Here is a 14,320-nt window from a genome sequence, read left to right as displayed (position 1 = left end):
CATTCTGTTGTTCCTTTAGGATATTTACCTTAGTATAGAAATATATTCTTCATGCATGGAGGAATTCAGGTTTTTCAGTATAGACACATTGCATTCATTAATGAATTGCAGGTAAGACATTAGCCAGATTTATGATACTTCTTATACCAAATAGGAGTACCTTAACTCATATACCATTTGTGGAGAACACACACAGGCACCCAAGGAATAGGTGGACATTGCCATTATTGCAGCATCCATTATATACGTATCTTACTTACTTACTTAGGCTTTCCAAGTGTAGTGTCTTTGTGGCGGACATGTGGGTGACTGTAGACCCGTATTCTTGATCCGCATGTTCTTCCACAGTGAGGACATCAGTTTCCAGATGGAAGGTGGTCACGGTCAGGGTTGGCTTGACGCACCTTGCTATTGGCACGTTTCTCAATCCAGCCATAATGGGCATCCATTATAATCACATTGAATAATATTGAACATTTGTCTCTTTATATAAGAACTTTATCCTGATTGCAGCTGATTTCTTATCAGCATTGTCAGAGTCATTAATCTAAGAACAACGAAGCTGCCATATACATCTATGGGTGATGGATGCTTAGCCAAGTCTCTGTCTTCCCAGAAATGATTTTGTACTTTCTTTGGCTTCTATACATCCATCTATGGATCTTTAGTAGCCTCCACTTGAACAATATTAATTTGAATATATAAATATATTATCCAACATAAATGGGCCAGTAGAACGTTGGATAAGCAAAAATGTTAGATAATAAGGAGGGATTAAGGAAAAGCCTATTAAACATCAAATTACATTATGATTTTACAAATTAAGCATCAAGACATCATGTTTTACAACAAATTGACAGAAAAAGCAGTTTAATACATGGAAATGTTATGTAGTAATTACTGTATTTACAAATTTAGCACCAAAACATCTTAATGTATTAAAAAATTGACTATAAAAACATTGACTACTAAAATGCAGACTGTGTTGGACAATACAGAATGTTGGATAAGCAAAGGTTGGATAAGCGAGACTCTACTGTATATAAATAATTATCCTCATCTAATCAGACCTGATGTCTTCTTGGTGTTTACTTGTGATGTTGCATTTGAAAATCAGTGGTTCTTGGTTGACTTCCAACTAACAACATTAATCAGCTCACACTAATAACTTTCTGTAACTGTTTTCATTACAGGTCGATCCTTTATGTTCTCTTTTAGATCATTTCTTTCGTTATCATTTTGTTTCCAGTTAGGCTGGCTTCGCGCCTGGAATTGGTTAGTATATACTCCCCTGGCAGTACACAAATATTCCTGATTTATATTTTATAAACTTATTTCATTGCTATTCATGGCTTTGGGGTCTTAAATTTCATAAAATGCAGCCCAGATCAGTGCTTGGGCTATAAAATCACCCCCCCCCCAAAAAAAACCCAAACAGATGTTGGCATAATGGCTTCTTTAAAATGATAAACACATGATGAGCTAAGTGCCCCCTTCCTTCCTTCCTTCCTTCCTTCCTTCCTTCCTTCCTTCCTTCCTTCCTTCCTTTCCTTCCTTCCTTCCTTCCTTCCTTCCTTCCTTCCTTCCTTCCTTCCTTCCTTCCTTCCTTCCTTCCTTCCTTCCTTCCTTCCCTTCTCTGTAGAGAATTCTTGGTTTATTAAACCAGTTTCCTGTGCCATGGTTGAGTGGTTCTCTACAAACTAGGATTCCCAAACTAGTGCCAAAGAAATGTTGATATCTAATTTATTTCCAGTTTTAGTCTTTTCTGTTGAGTTTGCTAGATCTGCATTTTTAAAAAACCAAATTACTAGGGTTTCCCAGTGTTTATGTTATCATTTGGAGCCCTCGGTAGTGCAGCGGATTAAACCACTGAGCTGCTGAACTTGCTGACCGAAAGATTGGTGGTTCGAATATGGGGAGTGGAGTGAGCTCCCACTGTTAGCCCCAACTTCTACCAACCTAGCAGTTCAAAAACATGCAAACCTGTTTCAACAGGCTTTTGAGTTCTGTTATTGATGTTTTAAAAGGTGCTTTTAGGATGTTTTTTAAAGATGTTTTAAAGATGTTTTTAAATTGTTGATTTTAGCCGGTTCTTGTAAGCCGCCCCGAGCCCTAGGGGAGTGGCGGCATATAAGTTTGAAAAATAAATAAATAAATAAATAAATAAATGTTAGTAGATCAATAGATACCACTCTGGCAGGAAGGTAACAGCGCTCCATGCAGTCATGCCGGCTGCATGACCTAGAAGGTGTCTACGGACAATGCCAGCTCTTCGGCTTAGAAATTGAGATGAGCACAAACCCCCAGAGTCGGACACGACTAGCCCTAATGTCAAGGGGAAACCTTTAGCTTATATTATCAATAGAGAATATATTATTAGTACAAGTAGTAGCACTATATTTATGTTGCCTTTGCATTGAGTGACCCAAGTTATCACTTGAAAAGAAGCCGCTTTTGAGAAATAAATGTAGATCCCTTATGAATTGAGCTCAAGGCCATTCTTTCAGAAGACATGGGGGAAAGACAAGGAAATAGGACATACACTTAAGCAATGCTAATTTCTCTCCCCCAAAGCTGTTAGACCCATTTCACACTTAAACAACCAGCTAGTCTGGTCGGAGTCTCAGGAAGAGTGAAAGGTCAGTACATTCTTGCCTCACCCCACTATCAGTACCTGAATGGCTGCCTTTGTCACTTACGGCCTTATCTTTTACCCTTTCTTTAAGTCAAAAGAGAGTCCCACTGATTTCAATACAACTGATGGGGCATGTAAGTATGCTTGGGATTACAAACCCAGTTCTCTTTGACTCCTTTTTAATGTATTCACCCTAACTTATTTTACTTTCCAGTATTAAGTGCACAATGAAGTTGATATTCAATGTTAATTCTACAGGTGATTTAAACGTGTGATGAAGAAATTGCAGTGCAGTATATATAATGATTAAGCCTGGAAAGTTTTTCCGTCTGCTGTAGAATTCAACAGACGATCTTAAATTTCAGGCTTGACATCTGTGCTAGCTTCACGTATGCATCTATATAATATTTATATACACACACAATCATACTAGAAGCATGTGGTGGTAAAATAAATAAATAAATAAGGCAGAAATGCAGTATTTTTTTCTTGTTAAATCTCATGTCCTTTTTATGCCTTTGATTTTTTTTTCAGACTGGCAAATATATGTTTCTTATGGAAACTTGGCTTCATGGTCCTAAGGAAAGCATAGTTTAGATAATCACAAGTATTTACATATGTATAAGCGAAATTCCTACAAAGCTCTCAGATTGTGCTTCAGGGCAGACACTCCTCCCCTCCTCGTTCTTCTTTTCTTTTTTGACAGCCAGTTAATAAAGACTCAACAATAAGCAGCTGCTTGTGATGTCATTTGGGACTTTGTCCACAGAGCTTGTATTTACAAGTAGAGAGCGGCAGAAAAGCGAACTGGCAGGAAACTTTATGTCTGCAGTTACAGTAGGACTTCAGCAGTGCTCTTGGTGAACTTGAGGGCTAACCCAGTACTCCTCAATCCAGATTGCTAAAGTTTGGGAAATAAGCCAAAGTCTTCACTGCAAAGATTTCTGGACTTCAGGAAACTTTCATATGATTTGGATTTCTCTGCTGGTGGAGAATGTTTTAACAGAACAATAAGTAAGAGGATGTTGCTGTTGCTGTTGTTGTTGTTGTTGTTGTTGTTGTTGGTTTATTAGCTTCCCTGTTCTAACATTCTATGCGGTTAACACTAATTCTTCTCTGTTAATGTTATTGTATATTATCTTCTAGCCTCACTACCCCTGTTGTTTGAAATTATAATGCTGACAAATGTGCTGCTATTAGCAAAAATTACAGTCACTTCAATATGTTTTAGGCATGTGTGCATAAAATAGAAATGCTACTGCTGAGTGAAAATTCGACTTTCAATCCTCTGTTTGCATTTTTATGTTTGTGTAATGCTGCTCTTTTCAAGGGAATCATTCCATCTGTGTACAACTTTAAGGCAAATATCATCATGAATATTTTGTCAAGCAAAGAACTTGACAAAATTCTCACCCACCCCTTGTGGCTTCAGTGTTAATGCTCGGATTAAATTAGAATTAGCATTTCAAAGATGGATTGCTTGCTTTGATAACAATGAGGTTTATAGAAGCCACAGACTATGCAGTTCTATCCCAAGTCAAAGTACAAGTTTTGAAAAATGAGATGTTTGAAAGTTAAGGCATCACAAAATGTTTAACTGCTTGCAACTGTGCTAGAAAAAGTCTTCTGCTTAAAAAAAAGTTTCATGCTTGCATGATTTTGTTGATAAGTAATTGCTCAAGTAATGGACAATAGATCGCATTAGCCTCTAATTGTGTAAGAGTTGCTTCTCTATTGCAGCTTCCTAAAATTTCAGAATTCTTAGTATATATTCATTCAAGAATACAAATGAAGTTGCATGAATATTTACTTAGCAGAGTAAAAGAGGAGGTGTTAATCCCTCCTCAATCTCCCACTCCTTGTTCCCACAGGGCAAGTATTTCAGGATAATTATACACATGATGTTTGGAAAGTAAACAAAGTTAGACTTAATGAGTTTTATTCCATTGGACATCTTGCTACATCCAAGTAGCCTCTCTGAAAACACTTCTGACAAAGTCCTTGTAGGACTCTTACAGAAATCTCATCTAGGGACTGAATATTTGCTACAGTGGCTTCTCATTCCTTCTCACCCCATGGAGTCAAAAATGACTACCTGCTTCTCTTGAAATTCACTTATCTAGTCATAAAGGAGTAATATATGGTAGCTTAAGAAAGAATCACATCATTATTTTTGTGGTGCAACTGTATCTTTTCAATTAGAGGGTGTGTCCTAACTAAATGCTGGATGAAAATTACCATTTGGTTCAATTGATATACTTTGTGCATTGTTGTGCATACCAAGCTAACAATAAGCTAGGCAGTCAGAAGAATATGTTTTATAGAACAGGTGACCATTGGTTTCTAATGCTGCATTCCTTTTAAAAAATATATCCTTTAGTTTTCAAAACAGTGACAAGCTGGACAGGGCTAATGGCATCAGATGTGTCACTGTTTGAAACCTTAAAAATATATCTCCAGGACTGGAAAATCCACAGGCTCTATTGTCAATAGAATTATAAAGTTGAAAGAGACCACAAAGGCCATCCAGTCCAATTCCCTGCCATGTAGGAATACCCAATCAAAGCACTTCTAACAGATGGCCATCCCACCCCTGCTTTAAAACCTCCAGAGAAGGAGACTCCACCACCTTGCAAGTCAGCATATTCCACTTACTGTCAGGAAGTTCTTCCTAATGTTTAGGTAGAATTCTTCTGCAATTTAAATCCATTGCTTCATGTCCTTGTCTCCAGAGCAGCAGAAAACAAGCTTGCCTCCACCTCAATGTGACATCCTTTCAAATACTAGTATATTTTTGAAATCAAATTGAAAGAAAACAAATAGTTTTTTAGGACTGAGCCTTTTGGCGCTTTGGGAGTTTGAAGAAAGCTAGAAACTGATACAGATGTTGGACCTTAAGACTTCATAACACAGGCAAAATTGCCTGTCTGTGAGTTTCACCTCACTTCAGGGATTCCAGATCCTATCAGACGACATAGATCTACTTCTGATGTGGCTCTGTCCCTGAAACGAGGTGAAACTGTTGTAAGGGGCAACAGAGAGAACATGGATTTAAAAAAGATACATTTTAAACTACCAACAGTTGTTTATTCAGTGACTGATTGGGATGCCTTTCAAAGCATTTTCTGTCAAATAGAAATACATGTTCCTTTGACACATATAGACCTACCTTCTTTGCACATTGATTGGGATTATTGCATTGGTGTTATACTGCTGTTCCCCATATGAAACATGCTGTGTTGGCTTAGATGTAACAAATCTATCTTAATAAATGGTTTGTGTTGGGATGTCTGTCCTTTCACCTCATTTGCCCTTCTCAGGCCTTGTGCTGTGATGATTTAAAATGAGATTTCCTCGATCCAAATAGAGAAATTGTTCTGCAAAACTCTCCTTATCAATGACTGAGAGTAAGACTTTGATATTTTCTTGGTAGGATGGAAAATTGGACGGAAACAGAGAAATGCAATATTCTGGTTCAAGGGATCAAATACATTGAATGGGAATTCCTGATGTGATAGTAATTAGTATAAAAATATTCAGATTCTCACAAGTGAAATAGGAGCCAGTAGTGTTATGTGGCTGCAGAAAAAGTAAATGCAGCTTTAGTCTGTATTAATAGAACCAGAGCCAAACAAACTGGATTCACCCTACAACTACTATCAGGACTTCACGTGAAGTATGCCTGGTTTCACTGCAGAAGCACTGCCTCCAGTTATTAAACCACAATTTACATCTCAAAAACTCCTGGCGTTTTTGAGATGTGGATAGCTGCATCAGGCTGGATCTGCCCCAATCCATTATCCAAACATCAAAGAGACTTACCACTGTGTTACTGGCTAGAAGCAGTTTCCCAGCAGAGCCTTGCTGGTGATGTTGCTTCTGCTGGTCGTATAGCTGTGTGCTTACTGACACCTCATCAGAAGTAATGTTGCCAGCCTGTTTTTGCCAGGGAGCTGCTTTAGGTAGATGAAATACCAGAATTGGCCCCAATGTGCTCTAGATGTTAAAGGGCCCTGTAAACACTCCTATCATATATCTGGCACAGCTCCAGAGCACAGTAATCCAGATTATTTCAGTAGGTGTAGATGAAGCCTATTTATTGTGTATATCATAAAACCTAATGTGATGTTATAGCATAAAAAGAGGAGCCAAGTTGGCTCCTGATAACTTGTAGTCTTGTGCATTTGTATAGGATTGCTATCCATTTCTGTTTGTTTCACTTGTATGGCCCCGTTTTAATTTTTGAGCACCACTTCTGAAAACGGACACCTTTCCGAATGAGCTTTTTCATCCAATATCTGAAAAAACTAATGTATTTGTCCCATTGACGGCAATGGGTGGGCTTCCCACACTCCCCTTCCCCTCAGTTTTAGGGCTGCTGCCGTTTCCCTACCTTGAGCCACTGCTGAGGTCTAGGGGTGAACCCACAGTAGGATCCTTGGCATGGGGCTGGAATGTGTCACTTTCACTGGTGGCTTGCCGGGATTTGATCCGGAACTGTGCAGACTGAAATGCCCTGGCACGCCTGAGTGCTTTGTGCCTACACGCCACATACTCACGCACTGCGGGTATGGTGTGCAGGCCCAAACTGTGAGTGCCTGGCAGGCCCTGCAGCCAAGCACGGAGTAAGGAGCACTTCTTACTCGGCACTCAGCTACAGGCCCTTGCAGACACCCATGGTTTGGACCTACACACCACACTTGCAGTGTGTGCGTATGTGGCCTATAGGCCTAAAGTGTGTGCACCTGCCAAAGCCTTTGGGCCTGCACAGTTCTGGAGCAAGGCCGATGGTAAATGCAATGGAAGGCAAGCCCCAGCAAGCTGCCAGTGAACGGGACGCATTCCAGCCCTACACCAAGGATCCCACCGTGGGTCCACCCCTAGACCTCAGCAGTGGTGCAAGGTAAGTTTCTCTGTGTGCAATCCCTCTTCTCTCTTCTATAACTATGATGCTGAAAAGAAGAATCAGAGCTCATACCCGCTCCCATCTGCTTTCGTGTTGAGTATATTTTTGTAATGGGAGGGCCTTTCCCATTCCGTGCTCCCAAAGGAACAAAATTAATGAAATAAATGGATGAAATGAATTTTGCGCACATGACTAATAACTTGTGAAAAAAATCGACTATAATTTTGTTATGTATTTACATAGTTCTCACAAATGTGTTTGCCACCAAAACAGTGAAGTCAGTGGTGTATGGTTTGCTTTGGCCAGTCAGCATTTTCTTTTTAAAAATATATATAATTATGTGACCTTCCATTATATCCTGTTGTTGTTTGAAAATTTCATCTATAAAGGGACATGGAAGTGATTATTGGTTCTGTTAATGTTGTGTCTTTAGTTGTAGCTAATTACTGCCCTATTTATTAGTGCACTAATTTTAAAATATATGATCAAATGACTACATTGATAAGATTTGGGGGGAATGTTTTGCCAGTAGGGGGCCATGTTAAACTGAATAATATTGGAATGGTCTTTTTAAGCAAGTCTGTTCCTTACTGATCATTTTACTTGACTTATTTTTAATGTTTTTGTGGTTTTGATTTTTTTAATAAAAGGGATATTAATTTTATTGACATTTCTGCAAAAACGACTTTAGTTTTTCATTGCTTAAAATAAATCAGACAAATATAGAATTGAAACTTTAAAAAGAAGATAGATATGGAATTTTCCTGACAGTTTCAATAGCTGATTAAATTTATAAGATAAAGGAATAGCTGTGTAAACAATCACAATGTGACAAGGTCAGAATACAGTAGTTAAATGGGAAATTTGAGTAATAATAATAATAATAATAATAATAATAATAATAATAATAATAATAATAATAATTACAATTTTATTTCTATTCTGCCCTATCTCCCCTAAGGGACTCGGCAGATTCCAACAAACAACAACATACATTCAATGGCATAAATATTGGCATAAAATCCCAACAAGACCCCACATATGAATATAGCATTAAAAATCTAACATCAAATTAAACCTAATATCAGTGAATTGAGTATATCAATAACCTAAGCCAATATAGTCAGACAGAATCAGACAAGAATTATATAGTGACATAAAATCTAAATAAACGTTCACAGTAATTTAAAAAGCCAACTGAAGTTCAACAGAGTTGTGTGGGTTGGATTATGTGGCCTATGGTGGTATATGGGCTGACAGACTAACAGAACCCAGATACAGCATAGTTATAGGTAATGATATTCACAATTTTCATTCAACACAATTAGAATCTGTGCCTATATCTTCATTAATTGGTGAGCCATACAGAGATAGTGCTTCCTATGTAAACTTTCAACACACTATCTCATCACAGTAAATGACTGAAACAAAGACTAATCTCTAAAATGTCTGAAATGTGTACTGTGTCTATTGTGTGTACTACTTTGTCCTGCTCATATTATGCTGTTTGGAAAGACTTACTTACTCACAATTGCCTTTCTTTTCAACAGATGTTAAAAGAGTAATCCTTTAAGGATTACTCCTCCACAGCATCCAATTATAACTGGCACAGAAGATTAACAGATGTTATAATTGACTTTATACTTGAATGAAATGACTTTCTGCATGATTTGTTTCTCTCTCACACACCTGAAAACACCATCCTGGTATGAAAGGCTGGATGGACAATGGATATGCACCTTCGTGTTGTTTACAGCGCTTAAGATCAGATTCACAGTTTATTTTGCATTAGATTGGCAAAATATTCTTTGTACTATATTGCTGATCTGTAAACAGTGTACATTGTTTGCAGATAAGCAATATGGATGCAGTGTATAGCCCTTATCATAAAGGTGGGAGAAAAGGGTGAAAGATCCCTCAAAGTATCATTTCACATCTCAGAGATGTCAAAAATATGGAGGATAACAAACAACTCTGGATCACTGGAAGTTACTTAAACCCATTACTGCTTCTCTCTCAATGGTGCATCTACACTGAATTAATGCAGTTTAACACCACTTTAACTGCCATGGGTCAATGCTATAAAATCCTGGTGTCTGCAATTTGGTGAGGACCCTGCACTCTTTAACAGAGAAGACTGAATATCTTGCAAACTATATACAGTACTACATGACTCCATAGCATTAAAGTGATGTCAAACTGCATTGATTATACAGTCTATTTGCAGCCAACGTCATCTGAAGTGCTGAGTGTTGTTACATTTCCCACATTGTACACTCAAGGAGATATTCCTTTTGGTGACACATATAGGTGTAACTTCTGGATACATTTCTGTATGTATTTTAAGACAGTGTAGAAGGGTGGTTCTCAACCTGTGAGTCCCCAGGTGTTTTGGCCTACAACTCCCAGAAATCCCAGCCAGTTTACCAGCTGTTAGGATTTCTGGGAGCTGAAGGTCAAAACATCTGGGGACCCACAGGTTGAGAACCACTGGTGTAGAAGTAGACATCAGTTTGCACAGTGTCCCGTGGACACTCTTTGCACAGTGTCCCGTGGACACAGCTGCATTCTCATAGAAGCTAGTTGACTGGAGAAATGTAAGTGTATGTATTCCTTCTGCCTTTGAACCTTTGGGGAAAAGGCACAGCCTTATGCTGGTACCTGAAGCTATTCCTCCTTCCCAGAGTGCTGAAAGGCAGCCAGAATATGAACAAGTCTACCCTAACTGCCAGGCCAACCCAGATGACAGCAGAAGCATTCTGAAAGAAATTTGTGCTCCACCAACATATTTTTTTGTTCCAAACCTGAAATCCTGATTCTATTAAATGGTTCCAAAACACAAGATGGAAAATGGGAATTAAAAATGAGATTCTCTCATATATCACCAGTGATATGGGTGGCAGTTTAATTTAAAATACACCTATTTGACACCAATTTTAGTCTACATTTAAGTCATTCAGTAGCCATTTCGCAGTAATGGTTTTTCCATACTGTCAACCTGTTCTGAATCTAAAATTCCATTCTTAGGGTGAAAGGTTAAAATACCAATTACCAGGAGTATGAGGCCTCCGGTTTCCTGCATTGTCACAATGCTCAAGCAAGCATGTTTGCAAGTACATGGAATCATGTATAAATTAAAACTGATGAAAGTAAAAGGTGCATTGCCTCATGGTTTTAGTAGCCCTTCATGAAAGTGAAAATCAAAAAAAGTTGGATACAGCAAAATGTCCTGGAGTGTCTCTTATTTAAAGTTTAGTAGTTAATACTTGAAGTATTGTAATAAAGGTACCATAAAGCCAATAAAGAAAAAGTACAATAAGGTCCTGCTGTCCACTGAGGTTTGGTTCCTGCCCCCTCTTCTTCTTTAATAACAAATTTTATGGATGCTCAAGTCTCATCTATAATGGTGCAGTAAAAGGTTCACTTCTGGACGTTTTTTTTGCAGAGCAATGTTTTTATACCTGTGGGTGGCTGAATCAGTGGATAAAAATATATGGATAGGGGGCCAATTGTAACAGAATGTAGAAAGAAAGCCACCCAATATTTGCAGATAGGAATCATTAATGATTGTATTGTGCTGTGCTTTTTGTTTAATGGAAAAAAGACATTAAATTTCAAGAATTCATACAGTCTTTACAGTTATACAATCACATATAGCATAACATGCCCCTTCTTTCTTCAGACAAAAAGCTGTTTTAGATAAAAAGACCAGCTTGCATCACTTCATTTAATAAACTAAGAAAAGGCATGGGAGGAAAATCCCATGAGGTGTGGCTTATAGAGCTAGATATTTAGCCAGAAGAAGAGAAAATTAAGAGATGGCCATGTCTAAATATCTAAAAGGATGTTGAATTGAGCATGGGATTTGCTTGCTTTTCACTACTCCAGATACATGGGGCAGATCTCCACTGACTTGTTATCCCAGGGCTGATCTAGCATGGCATAGTCCCTAGATGTGAAAGACTGCTGCTGCCGAGGCAGGAGGGAGCCCCTCAGGTAGTGGTGCTTCATGTGGTTTGATGCCACTAGATGGCCACCCTTGCTGTCATGTCATCTTCTCTAAGTCACAGTGGTTTCCATGCGCAATATGAATCTTGCTAGTCTGCCATTGCCTGCAATGAAAAAGGCTAGGTTAATAGGGTGATGAGGGAGGGAAGCAATTGCCTTCTCCTCTCCCCTTCCTTTTTCTGATCACAATATCGCCACAGTTGACATCACTGCAGGCAATAGCTGACAGGTAGGACACATGTTGTGGCCAGATACCAGTGCAACACAGAGAAAAGGAAGGGACAGTAAGTGCCAACCATGTTCCCAGGTCCCAGAAACATGGGGTGACAATAAATTTGTGGACAGTTCCATCTCAGAACTGGCCCAACTGTTTACATGGGCATAATCATAGAATCATAGAATTGGAAGTGACCTCATGGGCCATCCAATCCAACCCCCGGCAAAGAAGCAGGAAAACGCATTCAAAGCACCCCGACAGATGGCCCTTCAGCCTCTACTTAAAAGCCTCCAAAGAAGGAGCCTCCACCACACTCCGGGGCAGAGAGTTCCACTGCCGAACACTTCTCACAGTTAAGAAGTTCTTCCTAATGTTAAGTAGGAATCCCTATAAACAGGAATAGGAATCCTCCCTATATTTATACATGGCTATCATCTTCCCTCTCAGCCTTCTCTTCTGCAGGCTAAACATACCCAGCTCTTTCAGCTACTCCTCGTAGGGCTTGTTCTCCAGACCCTTGATCATTTTAGTTGCCCTCCTCTTGTCAACATCTCATTTTAGTTGTAGTGCCCAGAATTGGACACAGTATTCCAGGTATGTTTTGACCAAGGTGGAATAGAGGGGTAGCATGACTTTCCTGGATCTAGACACTATACTCCTATTTATGCTGGCCAAAATCCCATTTGCTTTTTTAGCTGCCGCATCACATTGTTAGCTCGTGTTTAACTTGTTGTCCATGAGGACTCCAAGATCCTTTTCACACGTACTGCTGTCAAGTCAAGCATCTCCCATTCTATATCTTTGCATTTCATTTTTTCTGCCTAAGTGGAGTATCATGCATTTGTCCCTGTTGAACTTCATTTTGTTAGTTTCGGCCCATCTCTCTAATCTGTTAACATTGTTTTGAATTCTGTTCCTGTCTTCTGGAGTATTAGCTATGCCTCCCAATTTGGTGTCTTCTGAAAACTTGATTATCATGCCTTCTAACCATTCATCTAAGTCATTAATAAAGATGTTGAACAGAACTGGACCCAGGACAGAATCCTGCTGGGAACCCAAGTCAGGGATTATTTATAGAGGCTGACTGCTATATTTCAAGACAGCTGAAAGAACTGCTGACACCAGGATGGACAATCTTGTCAGAAATATTAAAAATTAATTAGGTATTTTTAATTACAACTATATGAGTCAAGCACTGAAAGGGTTAAATAAGCTAGCATCGCCCTGAGAAGAGTGAGTAGGCCAAAGACTGTTAGAGTTAGTGGGCCAAAAGCTAGTGTTGTCCTGAGAAGTGTGAGAATGTTTCAGTATAAAGAAAGCCTAGTGTGATGAAGCTTCAGTGTGAGAAAGGCTTCATGTATGAGAAGTGTGAGTAAGCTTCGGTGAGAGAAACCCCAGGTTGAAGGCAGAGCCAGCCCTAGGTATTTTTCAAGTGTAGGCGAACAGAATTTTGGCGCCCCCCCAAACCAATCACTGAAAAATAAAAGCGTTGGATAAGCGAAAATGTTGGATAATAAGGAAGTATAAAGGAAAAGCCTATAAAACATCAAATTACATTATGATTTTAAAAATTAAGCACCAAAACATCATGTTTTACAACAAATCAATAGAAAAAGCAGTTCAATACATGGTAATGTTATGTAGGAATTACTATATTTGCAAATTTAGCACTAAACATTGAACAGGGATATAGGGCAGTGTGGACTTAGATAACCCAGATAGCCCTCAGTATTAAAAAAACCCCTCTAAAATCAGGACAATAAATAAAGAACAACACTCTGAAAACAGAAGAAATCCAGACAGTAAACAATCAGGGACAGCTAACTCCTCCCAAAAAAAGATTCTTCCAGGCAAGAAGAAGCCAGGCCTTGAAGCCACAGGGCCATTAAATGCTAATCAAGGTGATTAATTACAACATTCACACCTGCTTCAAAGAAAAGTTCTTTCTCCCACCCTGGACCTTCTACAGATATATAAACCCCACATACCTAGCTTCCAAGTTCCTACAGACCTCACAATCTCTGAAGGCCCCAAAGGTGGGCTTGCGTGGTGCGAAGGTGGGTCTGCGCTGGCCGGAAGGCCCAGCGCGGCCGCTGGAAGGCCCGAAAGAGAAGGAGGTGGAGAGTGGTGCCCTCCTCCCAGGACGATGGTGCCCCCGGGACGATGGCGCCACAGGCAAATGCCTATTTTGCCTTATGGTTGGACTGCCCCTGGTTGAAGGCCTTGTGTGTAAAGCTCATGTGTGAAGCTCCAATGTGAAGGCTGCTATGTGTAAAGCTCCTGTGTAACTTTGGTGTAAGAGGAGGCTCTGTGAGAGCAAAGCTAGAAGCTGTTTATCTACATGAGAAAGAAGCCCAGAATAGAAGCAAAGAAGGAAGTACAAAGAACTTTATTTGTATTATGGAAACCTTGTTTGTGTAAATAGTGCAACCATATTATTTTGCTACAAAAAAAAGCCTCCAAAGGAAGAGATAACATTGGTCTGTGGTTTTTGTTCTTTTTATCACTTTTGGCTACTGGTGCTGGGTCACACTGCTGCTAATACGTTACTCTG

General features: G+C 39.2%; 1 protein-coding gene across 4 annotated transcripts in view; it reads left to right on the top strand.

Annotated features, from left to right (window-relative positions):
- Positions 1-14,320, top strand: part of nckap5 (NCK associated protein 5) — an 856,064-nt gene that overhangs the window by 64,533 nt on the left and 777,211 nt on the right. The window contains exon 1 of one of the 4 annotated variants that reach the window (XM_062974972.1): positions 3,422-3,649. The exons of the other annotated variants lie outside the window; for them this stretch is intronic. The gene's annotated coding sequence lies outside the window, so the exon portion shown is untranslated. Of the gene's footprint in view, positions 1-3,421; positions 3,650-14,320 lie in introns of those variants that run through there. 4 annotated transcript variants of the gene reach the window in all.

The sequence above is a fragment of the Anolis carolinensis genome, chromosome 1 (assembly GCF_035594765.1).
Source record: "Anolis carolinensis isolate JA03-04 chromosome 1, rAnoCar3.1.pri, whole genome shotgun sequence".
NCBI classification, from domain to species: Eukaryota; Metazoa; Chordata; class Lepidosauria; order Squamata; family Dactyloidae; genus Anolis; species Anolis carolinensis.
Note: the sequence above shows the minus strand (reverse complement) of the source record. Positions and strands in the feature narration are given on the sequence as shown.